The sequence below is a fragment of the Triticum aestivum genome, chromosome 1A (genome assembly GCF_018294505.1).
Source record: "Triticum aestivum cultivar Chinese Spring chromosome 1A, IWGSC CS RefSeq v2.1, whole genome shotgun sequence".
Lineage (NCBI taxonomy): Eukaryota > Viridiplantae > Streptophyta > Magnoliopsida > Poales > Poaceae > Triticum > Triticum aestivum.
In genome coordinates, this window is record NC_057794.1 from 171,636,378 (window position 1) to 171,652,652 (window position 16,275).

A 16,275-nucleotide genomic window follows, 5' to 3' on the forward strand; every position below is an offset into this window, starting at 1 on the left:
TTAAAAGTAGAAGGTGTTGTCCTTATGGAGAGAAAAAGATTGCAGTCATGTTCAAGTTAGATTACTTCGTCTGTCTGAACTAAGGAATACGATAAGCCCATGTACGGCCCTGTTGTATGCTGCATGCAGCTCTTTCCCACCTCGACGTCGGTTCCTTCGTTTTTCTTTTGCTGAAAATGTCATATTGTAGTCCATTGGCATAATTTTTGGAGGGAAAACGTTTAGGTTGGAAAGAGCGAAATGTAAGCCCTGTCCAGCGATCGACATGGGTCCATGGTCCCACACGCCGCTTAGCATGCCCCTTACCCCCCAACTCCACGCAGGAAGTCACGACCACAAATTTTTCCTGCCGCATCGTGGTTTTCTCCTTCCTCTACATCAGGCCAACATCAAGCCACCGCTGTCGTAAACTTTGCTCCCCCTTCGTTCTTGCTCGTGCCCGCTGCTGCAGAGCAAAAAGAGAACGACCCATCGACAAGCTAGCAAGATAAGCAGCACATGCACATAAACAAAATAAATTCATGCACCTAACTTGGCAAGGGGTTGTTAATTAGGGATGTAAGTGGCAAATAAATAGAGTCCGCAATTCCATTTAGTTAGTTTTTGCTAGCTTGATAGTTCATTCTCCTCAAACAAACAAAAAACTTTTTTGAACTATCATATCATAAGTGGACTTCACCCGCAAAAAATATATATATCATAAGTGGACTTTAAACGAGACTAAACGGGACCCGGTTGACATCCCTATTGTTAATCCCCTCATCTTGCTAGTTGCAGGGTTAAAAGCAAATAATGATATGTAATGATATGGCACAATAGTAAAAGTAAATAAAAGAGCAATTGAGTAACGCAAGTATTAGTAGAGAATGGACCCCGGGGCTATAAGTTTACTATTGACATCTCTCTCGAACGCATGTAGTGGTATGGTAAGCAAATTAATGTTGGGCAATTGACAAATAATCATCATTCATCTCTCGCAAAAAAAGCATCATTCATAACTATAATCATTCATGGCATAATCTTGTATGGGCTTCATGTCCATGACAATTAGACCGTAATCCAACTGCATCTACTACTATTGATCATCCTAGGATTAATATCGATCTAATGTGCCTGAATCAGGATGACAGGGGAGTGACACTGAGTTAACTGTTGGTCATCCTAGGGTTTACCGGTCTTGCTATGCATGTGGCGAGGTAGGGCACTTCGCCCAGTTCGGCCCGAAACCGAGGCTCACTAGGCTCTAGCCTTTTATTCCTTTCGCTTCATTCCCTAGACCATGGAGTGTGCTTACGCTCCAAGCGAGGTGGAGAGCTAGTTTTAGCCAAGTGGGCCGACCCAATGGACTCGACAGGTTTCCTCTTTTAAGGAGTTAGCCATGTTTTTTTTTCAAATTTCCAGCCAAGACCGTAGCATGACTCCTCGCATTCCTATGCTCTTACTAACTTTGCTCTTTCTCCGTCGAGCTCGTCGCCATCAGATTATGCAAAACTCTCTGCGACTAAAGAGCTTCAATCAACTGCTACGTTGGCAATGGCCAACTTTCTGATTGATCCGCTGCCCTTTGTCCCGCATGGTTTTCAGATTCAACACATCGAATGGCGGGCATGGGTTTCCAGGGTGGTGCTACCGCATCGCCCCCAGCGGCACGAACACTGGGCCATCGCCACCATCCATCCACTTGAAGGAAATATGCCCTAGAGGTAATAATAAAGTTGTTATTTTATATTTCCTTATATCATGATAAATGTTTATTATTCATGCTAGAATTGTATTAACCGGATACATAGACAAAACACCATGTCCCTAGTAAGCCTCTACTAGACTAGCTCGTTAATCAAAGATGGCTAAGTTTCCTAACCATAGACATGTGTTGTCATTTGATAACGGGATCACATCATTCATTAGGAGAATGATGTGATGGACAAGACCCATCCGTTAGCTTAGCATATGATCGTTCAGTTTATTGCTACTGCTTTCTTGAATGTCAAATACATGTTCCTTCGAACCATGAGATCATGCAACTCCCGGATACCGGAGGAATACCTTGTGTGCTATCAAACATCACAACGTAACTGGGTGATTATAAAGATGCTCTAGAGGTATCTCCGAAGGTGTTTGTTGAGTTGGCATGGATCGAGATTGGGATTTGTCACTCCCAGTTTCGGAGAGGTATCTCTGGGCCCACTCGGTAATACACATCATAAGTTTGCAAACAAATGACTAAGGAGTTAGTCACAAGGTGATGTATTACAGAACGAGTAAAGAGACTTGCTGGTAACGAGATTGAACTAGGTATGAAGATACCGACAATCGAATCTCGGGCAGGTAACATACCGATGGACAAAGGGAATTACGTATGTTGTCATAAGGTTCGACCGATAAAGATCTTCGTAGAATATGTAGGAGCCAATATGGGCATCCAGGTTCCGCTATTGGTTATTGACCGGAGAGGTGTGCCGGTCATGTCTACACAGTTCTCGAACCCGTAGGGTCCGCACGCTTAACGTTCGTTGACGATATAGTATTATATGAGTTATGTATGTTGGTGACCGAATGTTGTTCGGAGTACCGGATGAGATCATGGACATGACGAGGAGCTCCGGAATGGTCCGGAGGTAAAGATTAATATATAGGACGATATGGTTAGGCCAAGGGGTAAAGCCCACGGGGCTTTAGGTCGGTGCAAAAGAAGTTTTGCGGAGGCCAGGGGGCTAAACACCGGAGACCTTGGCGTCTAGCCCTGGGCCAGACGCCGAGGCCCATGGCGTCTGGGCCAGACGCCAAGGACTATGGCGTCTGGTCCTGGAAGTCCGAGAAGGACTCTTCCTAGCGGGAAAAACTGACTTTGAGGAGGCTTTTACTCCAAGTTTCGACCCCAGGGCTCAACATATAAAAAGAGGGGCAGGGCTAGCACCTGGAACACATCAAGATACACCAAGCCGTGTGCCGACAACCCCGCCCCTCTAGTTTATCCTCTGTCATAGTTTCCGTTGTGGTTAGCGAAGCCCTGCAGAGATTGTTCATCACCAATACCGTCACCATGCCTTCGTGCTGCCGCAACTCATCTACTACTTTGCCCCTCTTGTTGGATCAAGAAGGCGAGGACGTCATCGAGCTAAACGTGTGCTGAACGGGGAGGTGCCGTACGTTTGGTACTTGATCGGGACGGATCGTGAAGGTGTACGACTACATCAACGGCGTTGATAAACGCTTCCGCGTAGCGATCTTCAAGGGTATGAATATGCTCTCCCCCTCTCGTAGCTATGCATCTTTACGGATAGATCTTGCGTGTGTGCAGATTTTTTTTTGTTTTCCATGCAATGTTTCCCAACAGTGGCATCATGAGCTAGGTCTATGCGTAGATGATATGCACGAGTAGAACACAAAGAGTTGTGGGCGGTGATAGTCATACTGCTTACCACCAATGTCTTATTTTGATTCAGCGGTATTGTGGGATGAAGCGGCCCAGACCAACCTTACATGTCTACACACATGAGACCGGTTCCACCGACCGACATGCAACTAGTTTTGCATAAAGGTGGCTGGCGGGTGTTTGTTTCTCCTACTTTAGTTGAATGGAATTTGACTACGGTCGATCCTTGAAGAAGGTTAAAACAACAAACTTGACGAAACACCGTTGTGGTTTTATGCGTACGTAAGAACAGTTCTTGCTAGAAGCCCGTAGCAGCCACGTAAAAGTTGTAACAACAGAGTAGAGGACGTCTAACTTGTTTTTGTAGGGCATGTTGTGATGTGATATGGTCAAGACATGATGTGATAAACGTTATTGTATGAGATGATCATGTTTTGTAAGTTATCGGCAACTGACAGGAGCCTTGTGGTTGTCTCTTCATTGTATGAAGTGCAAACGCTATGTAATTGCTTTACTTTATCACTATGCGTTAGTGATAGTTGTAGAAGCAATAGTTGGCAAGACGACCACGACGCAACGATGAAGATCAAGGTGTTGAGCCGGTGACGATGGAGATCATGACGATGCTTTAGAGATGGAGATCAAAAGCACAAGATGATGATGGCCATATCATGTCATATATTTTGATTGCATGTGATGTTTATCTTATTTACATCTTATTTTGCTTAGTACGGTGGTAGCATTATAAGATGACCCCTCATGAAAATTTCAAGGTATAAGTGTTCTCCCTGAGTATGCACTGTTGCGACAGTTTGTCGTGTTGAGACACCACATGATGATCGGATGTGATAGGCTCTACGTTTACATACAACGGGTGCAAGACAGTTTTGCACATGCGGAATACTCAGGTTAAACTTGACAGCCTAGCATGTACAGACATGGCCTCGAAACACTAGAGACCGAAATGTCGAACATGAATCATATTGTAGATATGATCAACATAGAGATGTTCACCATTGACGACCACTCCATCTCACGTGATGATCGGACATGGTTTAGTTCATTTGGATCACGTAATCATTTAGATGACTCGAGGGATGTCTATCTAAGTGGGAGTTCTTAAGTAATATGATTAATTGAACTTTAATTTATCATGAACTTAGTCCTGATAGTATATTTGCAAATTATGTTGTAGATCAATAGCTCGCATTGTAGCTCCCCTATCTTTTGATATGTTTCTAGAGAAAACTAAGTTGAAAGATGATAGTAGCAATGATGCGGACTGAGTCCGTGATATGAGGATTATCCTCATTGCTACATAGAAGAATTATGTCCTTGATGCACCGCTAGGTGACAGACCTGTTGCAGGAGCAGATGCAAACGTTATGAACGTTTGGCAAGCTCGATATGATGACTACTTGATAGTTTAGTGCACCATGCTTTACGGCTTAGAACTGGGACTTCAAAGATGTTTTGAACGTCACAGAGCATATGAGATGTTCCAAGAGCTTAAATTGATATTTTAGACTTATGCCCGTGTTGAGAGGTATGAGAGCTCTAACAAGTACTTTGCCTACAGGATGGAGGAGAATAGCTTAGCTAGTGAGCATGTGCTCAGAATGTCTGGGTACTACAATCACTTGAATCAAGTGAGAGTTAATCTTCCAGATAAGATAGTGATTGACAGAGTTCTCTAGTCACTATCACCAAGCTACTAGAACTTCGTGATGAACAATGATATGCAAGGGATGCCGAAAACGATTCCCGAGCTCTTCGCAATGCTGAAATCGGTGAAGGTAGAAATCAAGATAGAGCATCAAGTGTTGATGGTTAACAGGACCACTAGTTTCAAGAAAAAGGGCAAGGGAAAGAAAGGGAACTTCAAGAAGAATGGCAAGCAAGTTGTCGCTCCTGTGAAGAAGCCCAAAGATGGACCTAAGCCTGAAACTGAGTGCTTCTACTGCAAAGGGAATGGTCACTAAAAGCGAAACTACCCCAAATACTTGACGGATAAGAAGGATGGCAAAGTGAACAAAGGTATATTTGATATACATGTTATTGATGTGTACCTTACTAGTATTCGGTATCCCCTGGGCATTTGATATTGGTTCAGTTGCTAAGATTAGTAACTCGAAACAGGAATTATAGAATAAACATAGACTAGTTAAGGGCAAGGTGATGATGTGTGTTGGAAATGATTCCAAGGTTGATACGATCACCATCGCACACTCCCTCTACCTTCAGGATTAGTGTTGAACCTAAATAAATTTTATTTGGTGTTTGTGTTGAGAATGAATATGATTTGATCATGTTTATTGCAATATGGTTATTCATTTAAGTCAGAGAATAACTGTTGTTCTGTTTACATGAATAAAACCTTCTATGGTCATACACCCAACATAACTGGTTTATGAATCTCAATCATAGTGATAAACATATTCATAATATTGATGCCAAAAGATGCAAAGTTGATAATGATAGTGCAACATATTTTTGGCACTGCCATTTAGGTCATATTGGTGTAAACCCCATGAAGAAACTCCATGCAGATGGGATTTTGGAATCACTTGATTATGAATCATTTGATACTTGCGAACCATGCCTCATGGGCAAGATGACTAAAACTCCGTTCTCCGGAACAATGGAGCGAGCCAATGACTTATTGAAAATAATACATACCGATGTATGCGGTCCGATAATTGTTGAGGCACGCGGCGGGTATCGTTATTTACTCATCTTCAGAGATGATTTGAGCAGATATGGGTATATCTACTTAATGAAACACAAGTCTGAAACATTTGAAAAGTTCGAAGAATTTCAGAGTGAAGTGGAGAATCATCGTAACAAGAAAAAAAGTTTCTACAATCTGATCGCGGAGGCAAATATTTGAGTTACGAGTTTGGCCTTCATTTAAAACAATGTGGAATAGTTTCACAACTCACGCCACCTGGAACACCACAACGTAATGGTGTGTCCGAACGTCGTAACCGTACTTTATTAGATATGGTGCGATCTATGATGTCTCTTACCGATTTACCACTATCGTTTTGGGGTTATGCATTAGAGACAACTACATTCACATTAAATAGGGCACCATCTAAATCCGTTGAGACGACACCGTATGAACTGTGGTTTGGCAAGAAACCCAAGATGTCGTTTCTTAAAGTTTGGGGTTGCGACACTTATGTCAGGAGGCTTCAGCCTGATAAGCTCGAACCCAAATCGGAGAAGTGCGTATTCATAGGATACCCTAAAGAAACAATTGGGTACACCTTCTACCACAGATCCGAAGGCAAGATCTTTGTTGCCAAGAATGGAACATTTCTAGAGAAGGAGTTTCTCTCGAAAGAAGTGAGTGGGAGGAAAGTAGAGCTTGATGAGGTAATTGTACCTTCTCTCAATTTGGAAAGTAGCACATTAGAGAAATAAGTTCCCGTGATGCCTACTCCAACTAGAGAGGAAACTAATGATGATGATCATGAAACTTCAGATCAAGTTACTGCTGGACCTCGTAGGTCGAGCAGAGCATGTTTCACACCAGAGTGGTACGATATTCCTGTCCTGGAAGTCATGTTACTAGACCATGGCGAACATACGAACTATGAAGAAGCTATGATGAGCCCAGATTCCGATAAATGGCTTGAGGCCATGAAATCTGAGATATGATCCATGTATGAGAACAAAGTGTGGACTTTGGTGGACTTGCCCGATGATCGGCAAGCCATTGTGATGAGGATGTTGGAAATATGCCCTAGAGGCAATAATAAAATGGCTATTGTTGTATTCCTTGTTCATGATAATTGTCTATTGTTCATGCTATAATTGTATTAACCGGAAACCATAATACATGTGTGGTATATAGACAACACCATGTCCCTAGTAAGCCTCTAGTTGACTAGCTCGTTGATCAATAGATGGTTATGGTTTCCTAACCATGGACATTGGATGTCGTTGATAACGGGATCACATCATTAGGAGAATGATGTGATGGACAAGACCCAATCCTAAGCCTAGTACAAGATCGTATAGTTCGTTTGCTAAAGCTTTTATAATGTCAAGTATCATTTCCTTAGACCATGAGATTGTGCAACTCCCGAATACCATAGGAATGCTTTGAGTGTACCAAACGCCACAACGTAATTGGGTGGCTATAAAGGTGCACTACGGGTATCTCCAAAAGTGTCTGTTGGGTTGGCACGAATCGAGACTGGGATTTGTCACTCCGTGTAAACGGAGAGGTATCTCTGGGCCACTCGGTAGGACATCATCATAATGTGCACAATGTGACCAAGGAGTTGATCACGGGATGATGTGTTACGGAACGAGTAAAGAGACTTGCCGGTAACGAGATTGAACAAGGTATCGGGATACCGACGATCGAATCTCGGGCAAGTACTATACCAGTAGATAAAGGGAATTGTATACGGGATTGACTAAATCCTTGACATCATGGTTCATCCGATGAGATCATCGTGGAACATGTGGGAGACAACATGGGTATCCAGATCCCGCTGTTGGTTATTGACTAGAGAGATGTCTCGGTCATGTCTGCATTATTCCCGAGCCCGTAGGGTCTACACACTTAAGGTTCGATGATGCTAGGGTTATAGGGAAAGTATGTACGCGGTTACCGAATGTTGTTCGGAGTCCCAGATGAGATCCCGGACGTCATGAGGAGTTCCGGAATGGTCCGGAGGTGAAGATTGATATATTTTATGAAGGGTTTTGGAGTCCGGAAGTGTTCCGAAGGTACCGAGTGATGACCAGCATGACCGAAAGGTGTTTCAGGAGCCCCGACAAGTGTTGGGGGGCTTCATGGGCCAAGGGAAGGGGGCAAACCAGCCCACTAAGGGGCTGTGAGCCCCCCTCACCTATTCCCACATGACAAGGGGGTTTGGGGCGCCCCATCTAGGGTTCCCACCTCCTGGCTTGGGGGCCAAGTCACCCAAGGGGGAGATCCCATCTGCCCTGGCCGCCACCCCCCATAGGGGAAACCCTAGGGCGCCTCCCCTTGCCCTTGCCCCTATATATAGTGGAGGTTTTGGGGATGCACAACACACGAGTCTCTCTCTCCCAAGGCGCAGCCCTACCTCTCTCCCTCCTCGTCTCTCGTAGTGCTTGGCGAAGCCCTGCAGGAGTACCGCGCTCCTCCACCACCACCACGCTGTCGTGCTGCTGCTGGACAGAGTCTTCCCCAGCCTCTCCCTCTCTCCTTGCTGGATCAATGTGCAGGAGACGTCACCGGGCTATACGTGTGTTGAACGCGGAGGCGCCGTTGTTCGGCGCTTACACTACAAGAAATATGTCAACTTATGACCTTCTGTTAGTGACCCTCGAAGAATTGGTCATAAATTTATGACCATTTTAGACCAATTGGTCAAAAGCTGTTCAGGGGGCTCCAAACCCTAAACCATTGTGACCATTTTGGTCAGAAATGTCGTAATTTCCTTACACGAAATGGTCACAAAGCAAACAGTGCTAGTCCGCTGCCTTATTTCTAGTTGTTAATGACCAATATAGATGGTCATAGCCTTGTAGATTGTGGTGGGTTGTGATGACTAGGCGCCATCTCATCAGTTTTGCCTATGTGTCATGTCCATGTGGCAGTTTTTGCCCTAGGTTGTGAAGCAACCTATATTTCTATCATTCCCAAAATTCCCAAAAAATCTCATAAATTCTTTGGGGCATATCTTCATCAAATATGTAAAAATCCTTCCTTGCCTAGTTCAAAACTAATTCAACAATATTCATTTTCCTATTCTGTTCACAACAACACTTTATGAAGGAAGTGCTATTTATATATTCTTGATTGCCCTCGGAATTTTTGGGCACTCTTTCCTATCCAAATCATTACCGCATGACAAAATTCAGCTCCATTTGCCTAGCAAATCTTCCTCGGCAAATTTCCAAAGTTTTTGTCCACCTAGAAGCATTGTGAAGGAAGTACCTTTTTTATATCTCTAAATGACATGAAATTTATACAGTTCCTTCATATGCCCAAATTATCACCCTCCTCCAAATTGCAGCTTAGTCAAATCATCTATGTGAGCCCAGGTTCAATTTATATTTTATGGCCAAATTGGCACGTTGCAAAGCAAGTGTTATATAGACCCCTCCTATTACCCTCAAACTTTTCGGGCACTCTTCCATACCCAAATCATTGCCACATGATAATATTCAGCTCAATTTTCCTAGTAAATCTTTCTCAGGAAATTTCCAAAGTTTCTACCTCGAGAGAAGCTTTGTGAAGTAAGTACTAGCTAGGCTTACCCAAATGATCTGAAAATTTACCAGCGCATGACCATACCTATGTAACTTATCTACACCAAGTTTTAGCTAATTTCATTGATCCAATCTCTCTCACTAGTTTTCCCAAGTTTCTGTCCATAGAAGAGCATTGTGAAAGAAGTACTACTTTGGCATGTCAAAATGATATCAATTTTCTACAATGCTTTCCTATGCCCAAATAACCATCCTCCACCAAATTTCAGCTCAATACATTCATTATTTTGAGCCCAGCTTCAACATTCATATTTTTGTCCAATGTGGTACTTTGCAAAGCAAGTACCACCTAGGATCCTCCTTTTGAGCTGAAAATTTGTGAATACATTCCCCTTAGTAGATGATCATCCTCGACCAAAACTCACGCCCATTGGCCATGTGCATTTCCCGTACCGCTAATCAAACACTTGGCTGCTTATTCATGTTTGAGCATCGATCGGTCTCCTCGTGAGAATCTTATGTTGTGATTTTATTCCTAGAACCTACCTGGGGAGTGCCCAACCCACTAGACATTCCTAGGCTGCCCAGAACACATGGCAACGCCACGGTCACGCGGTGACCACGCGGTGGGCATGCTAGTTTACGCGCTCTAGAGTTGGAGCCCTCGGCCACCGTTCAAACCTCGACGTATCGCCACCAAACCATGTATTTATGATTAAATAGGTATTTATGTAACTAGAAATTATTTTTGGAAAAAAATAAAGAGCAAACTACGAGGTAGCTACAGTTCAAATTTGACCCGCTTCCAGCTGAATCGGCGGGAATTTGTCTTTTTCACCAGAGGTGGATAAAAACTTTTTACACCCAACCATTTGGTCAATTGTGCATTAAATATGGCCTAGTATTTTGGAAAAATGATTTGGTCCAATTTTGCAACAATTATTTGGTAGGTCCTTCACAAAAAAACCTCCTTTTGGGCACTCGAAAAATGGAAAATGATTTTTTCGTCCAAAGAAAATGAAAACTTCCTTAGGCAACATTGTTTGCCATTCCAATATGCACCCTTGTGCACAATATGAGATTATTTGAAAAAACTATGCCATGGATGTGGCCATAAGATTGATCATTTGGCTTAAAAGCCATTGATCTCCACACGTGATAGCTCGTTTCTGAGAACACTTTTTTAAAATAATTGACGTATTACAAGATTGTTATTTTTCCTAGGAACTTGGCCACATATAATGACACAATGCGAAGGTTTCCCAATTTTTATTTTTTTTTGAATTTTTTATGCTTGTTTCAAAATGCGGTCAAAACGACGGGAATGAAGGTTCCTAACTAGTGGTTGAATCTTGGAATGTTTTTGGTGTTTCTCTGATTAAATAGATACTTATGTACCTAGAAATGATTTTTGGAAAAAATAAAGAGCAAACTACAAGGCAGCTACAGTTCAAATTTGACCCGCTTCCAACTGAATAGACGGAAATTTGTCTTTTTCACGAGAGGTGGATCAAAACTTTTTACACCCAACCATTTGGTCAATTATGCATTAAGTATGTCCTAGTATTTTAGAAAAATGATTTGGTCCAATTTTGCAACAATTATTTGGTAGGTCCTTCGCAAAAAAACCTCATTGGGGGCAATCGAAAAATGAAAAATGGTTTTTCCGTGCACAGAAAATGAAAACTTCCTTAGGCAACATTGTTTGGCATTCCAATATGCACCCTTGTGCACAATATGAGATCATTTAAACAAACTATGCCATGTATGTGGCCATAAGATTGAGCATTTGGGTTGAAAGCCATTCATCTTCACACTTGATAGCTCGTTTCTGAGAACACTTTTTTTTAAAATATTCGCCGTATTATAATTTTATAATTTTTCCTAGTAACTTGGTCACATATAATGACGCAATGAGAAGGTTTTCCAATTTTTTGAATTTTTTTGAATTTTTTATGCCCGTTTCAAAATGCGGTCAAAACGGCGGGAATGACCGTTCCTAGCTAGTGGTTGAATCTTGGAAGTTTTTTGGTGTTTCTATGATTAAATAGATACTTATGTACCTAGAAATGATTTTTGGAAAAAATAAAGAGCAAACTACAAGGCAGTTACAGTTCAAATTTGACCCGCTTCCAGCTGAATCGGTGGGAATTTGTCTTTTTCACCAGAGGTGGATCAAAACTTCTGACACCCAACCATTTAGTCAATTGTGCATTAAATATGTACTAGTATTTTATAAAATTGATTTGGTACAATTTTGCAACAATTATTTGGTAGGTCCTTCACAAAAAAAGCTCATTTGGGGCAATCGAAAAGTGGAAAATGAATTTTCCGTGAAAAGAAAATGAAAACTCCCTTAGGCAACATTGTTTGCCATTCCAATATGCACCCTTGTGCACAATATGAGATCATTTAAACAAACTATGCCATGTATGTGGCCATAAGATTGAGCATTTGGGTTGAAAGCCATCCATCTTCACACTTGATAGCTCGTTTCTGAGAACACTTTTTTAAAATAATTGCCGTATTACAAGTTTGTTATTTTTCCTGGAAACTTGGTCACATATAATGACACAATGCGAAGGTTTTCCATTTTTTTTGATTTTTTTTGAATTTTTTATGCCTGTTTCAAAATGCGGTCAAAACGGCGGGCTTGTCCGTTCCTAGCTAGTGGTTGAATCTTGGAATTTTTTTGTTGTTTCTCTGATTAAATAGATACTTATGTACCTAGAAATGATTTTTGGAAAAAATAAAAAGCAAACTATAAGGCATCTACAGTTCAAATTTGACCCGCTTCCAGCTAAATCGACGGGAATTTGTCTTTTTCATCAGAGGTGGATCAAAACTTTTGACACCCAACCATTTTGTGAATTGTGCATTAAATATGTCCTAGTATTTTATAAAATTGATTAGGTCCAATTTAGCAACAAATATATGGTAGATCCTTCACAAAAAAACTCATTTTAGGCACTCGGAAAATGGAAAATTGATTATGACCATTTTAGATGGTCATAACATCATCAAAGCCTGCACTTCATTCTGATTGGTCAATGGGCATGTCATGCGGATCAAGCATTAGAGACCGTCGGATCCTGCCAGATCTAACGGCCCACACCCCTCACCCTCTCCCCACCCACACCCACCCGAAAGCAGCTCCACTCACCTACACCACATGTCGTTGAGGACACTGACATGTGGGCCTAATTCCTCACGGGCCCACCTGTCATTGGCAAAATGCCACCACTCACCCACTCCTCCCCCCTCGCGGGCACACCACTCCTCCCTCTCTCCTCCTCTCCCCCGCACACCATTCCTCTCCCCGCAGCCCAAACCCTAACCCATCTCCCCTTTCCCTCCATTGGACCGCCGCCGCCACCTTCGTCGACCACCCGCCCCACTCCTCTCCCCGTCGACCATCGCTCCACTGCCGCCCCGTCCTCCCCTTCCTTCCGCTGCCCACCTCTCCCTTCGTCTGCACCCTCCCCTTCCCCCCTCCACTCCTCCCTCGCCTCCGGCCAGAATCGTCGCTCCCGATCCAGATCCCTCCCCTCGCCGCCACCCATCCCTCCCTCCCCACCTCAGATCCTCGCCCCCGCCACCCACCTCTCCCCTCCCCACCTCAGATCCCTCCCCTCGCCGCCACCCACCCCTTCACTGGCCGTCGTGGACATGGTCGCCACCACCGACCGCGAGCGCGTCCAAGTCCCATCCATGTCCGCACCGGCTCCGTCTCTGTCTCCTTTCATGGGAGGTGACCCGCACCCGGCCCCGCGGCGGGGGAGGGGCGGTGGCCGCCTCGCGCTCCACCCAGATCGGGTGCTCGCGTGCTCCAGCGGCCACGCGCGACCATCTCCCGTGGATAGGGTTTGGTCCACCGCGTCGTCGGCGTGTCTCCGGCGACTAAGGTTGGTCCCCTCTCTTCCTCACCTCGTCTCCTATCCCTACCAGATCCTCTCTTCCTCACCTCGTCTCCTCTCGCTACCAGATCCATCCAGCACATCGTCATCGCTCGTGCTCCGGGCCGCCATGGCATGGACGGGAAGGCTGCCTCGATGGCGACGCCATGGAGAACCCCGACGGTCAGCCCCCTCTCCTCTCCTCTCCTTTTTGATTTCTTCTTCCATTGCATTCCCTTCCATCCTCTTCCCTGACGTGATGCGGTTTTCGTCCATGAGCAGCAGCGTCAGGGGCGGTGAAGGCCAATAGCAGAAGCATCCATCTCCGGCGCCACCAGGGGCAGGTAAAATTCTGGTTGATTTGCATATATGGTCGCTGTTGACTCTGCTTGTCTCTATCTGAAAGTAGTGGTAGCCGTAGTGCGTGTGCTGAGTGATTGCCAACGCTTTGTTGGCTGGTTGGATGTAAGAACTGAACGCGTTGCTTTTGCAAACTGATTATCTATCTAGAAAATGTTGCAGTTGTGGTACTACATGATCTTACTAATGCTGTCTTTTTCAGTTCTTCTGAAACTGAACGCATCTAAGTTTGGCCATTTGTACTGCATCTTTCTGAACCGAACACTGCCATGTTTGGCAAACTGATGATACGTGTATCTTTGTTGAACTCTGGTTATTTGCAAGTAGTAGTGCTCTTCCTGGATTGGAGTGGAAATTGCTGCATGGTGCTGCAACTTGCGCAAACTGATGATATGGGATTAAGAATAATGATGTATTTTTGTTGTTAGCGATTTCTTCTGTGAAACTTCATATATGTATTTACATTCATTGAAAGCATATAATCAATATCTGGTCTGATGATTTATGTACTGTTATCTCAAATAAAAAAACATATAACAGCAGCAGTAGCACAAATTTAACTGAATTCAATTAAAATTACCATGATGTGCTTCAATTAAAATTCAACCATGTTACGATCTTTCAGCATGCATGATGTGCTTCAATGGTTTCTATATACTGTCATGGTATGATCATTTGACCACCGTGTCATCTCCAATTTGCTTCAATTAAACTGTTGGGTGCTTCTATAGACGACCCCTTGCATCTCCAATTTGCTCTGACCCTGAATTACCTTGTTAAGTATTTGCCTTGCCTGCTAATCTTGCCCTTCCAGTTTAGATCATGCTTGGCTACTTGACAAGGTATTCTGGTCTATAGATGCATCTTATTCCTGTTGAGAATCGTTTGGATGCATCTTATTCTGGTATGTTTTTTTGTTATTGACCTGCTGCTATTGTCAATCTACTGTTGTCATTAACCTGTTGTTGCTGCTGTTGTATGAGAAGAAGGAGCACACCCAGGAGAAGAAGGAGCAAGCCCGGAGAAAAACAACGAGCAGGAGAAGAAGGCCCTGGATTGCTGTTGCTGGAGTGTTTACGGAAACATGATCTTCTCCCATGTACAGTGCAGCCACATTTCATGTCACAGAGCAGGAGATGACGGACATGCTGATCGATATGCTGTAAGTTGCCGCAAACTCCCTCTTTTTCTTCCATTTGCATGAATGATGCTATATCGATCTGTTTGCTTGAGATCATAAGTGTATGCTATGAGAGATATCCAGAAGGTCCCCTGCTCTGCTCTGCCTGCCTCGTTTACTGCCTTTCCACCGTAGTAGATGTTCTTTTTTCTTCTGTAATTTACCATCAATGATCTGTTGTAGCCTAATTTCTACAAACTAGTATGATTCGTTCGCATATTTGGCCAGCTCCAGACTAGTTAGTGCTCCTCTTTTGGTTTCCTTAGTTGCTTTATGCATAAGAATAAGCTGATAAGAATAGAACATTGATACTTTGCATGCTATTAGCTGAATGGATGGCTGTGGTAGTAGAATGGTATTATTGTTTAGGTGCAATTTGGTGTAGTGAAGTTTTTTGCACGACTCGCACTTGTGCAATACATATTCATATTTTTCTCTGTTTTCTTGTATGAATGAGTATCTCATTTTAACTAGCTGGAGAACAAAAATCATGGTACTAGCTGAATTTGTGTCGTCATTCTTATATAAATAGTTGTTATTTTTTGAATGGTCTCTTCTTGCTATATTGGCTCCAGTTTTCCTAATTCTTCTCTGTTGATTCATGTATCAGGGTGACCGTGGAAGGCATATCACCATTTGTGCCCAGTCCTGGCAGGAGTAGGTGCCTAGTTTGTGATTGTTATCGAAGGAGCTCCATGCTGAAGAACATAGCTTGTAACTGTATCACATGTGGAGCTTGCAACTGTGATTGCCATACTTGTAGAGCTTCTGGATAATGTTTGGAGTATCACGTGTAGAGCTTGTATATGTTAGAGCTTATTATGTGTAGAGCTTGTAAAGTATGTGTTATTTGTACAATAGGAGCTCTGTATTGAATCTGGCTGATAATATTTGGAGTATTATGTGTTTGTTTGTGCCAATTTAAATACTGGTTATTTATTTACTGTTAAATTGAAATATGAATAATATGAACTTGCTAGCTGGGACCCATGTACCTGAACCTGACATCTGGGACCCATTTGACTAGTGGACCTTTTTTATATTACAAGAAAACTAAAACTTTCTAGCGGAAAAGGCCACGGCCCAAAAATGAGAAGGCTTAATTGTTGGGCTTGGCCCATCTACCTAGCCAAAATTAATATGAGAAAAAAACACAAATAGGCTGAATTATTGGGCTAGGCCCATGTAGAAAATCGAATTGGACCGGGCTGAATCTTGTGCCACATTAGATTGCCACGCTG